The following is a 570-nucleotide window of genomic DNA, read 5'->3' on the forward strand; positions in this document are numbered from 1 at the left end:
TAAAAGAAAGATTAAAAAGAGGGTGGGGGATGCAACACGAGGACTTCCCAGGGGGTCACCCATCCTAGTACTACTCTCGCCCAAGAACGCTTAACTTTGGAGTTCTGATGGGATTCGGTGCATTAGTGCTGGTTAACTTTGGAGTTCTGATGGGATTCGGTGCATTAGTGCTGGTATGATCGCATTCGTCACGTACTGCGCGCAAAATGTACTTGACCCGATCGCATTCGTCACGTACTGCGCGCAAAATGTACTTGACCCTCTCTCTCCGTGCAACTTCTCTCACTTAGCGGTTTAGCGGTTTAAAAGGATAGTAACCTTAGCGAGCGGTCCAGCGGATTAAAAGAAAGATTAAAAAANTCGCCCAAGCACGCTTGACTTCGGAGTTCTGATGGGATCCGGTGCATTAGTGCTGGTATGATCGCATCCGTCACGTACTGCGAGCAAAATGTACTTGACCCTCTCTCTCCGCTCAACTTCTCTCGCTTAGCGGTTTAGCGGTTTAAAAGGATAGTATCCTTAGCGAGCGGTCCAGCGGTTTAAAAGAAAGATTAAAAAGAGGGTGGGGGA

The 570-nt window shown here is 48.2% G+C and overlaps 1 pseudogene; it reads right to left on the reverse strand.

Annotated features, from left to right (window-relative positions):
- Window positions 1-26: 26 nt before the first annotated feature.
- On the reverse strand, window positions 27-187 carry LOC116008989 (annotated as a pseudogene).
- Window positions 188-570: the final 383 nt, after the last annotated feature.

The sequence above is a fragment of the Ipomoea triloba genome, chromosome 16, assembly GCF_003576645.1.
Source record: "Ipomoea triloba cultivar NCNSP0323 chromosome 16, ASM357664v1".
In the NCBI taxonomy this organism is placed as follows: Eukaryota; Viridiplantae; Streptophyta; class Magnoliopsida; order Solanales; family Convolvulaceae; genus Ipomoea; species Ipomoea triloba.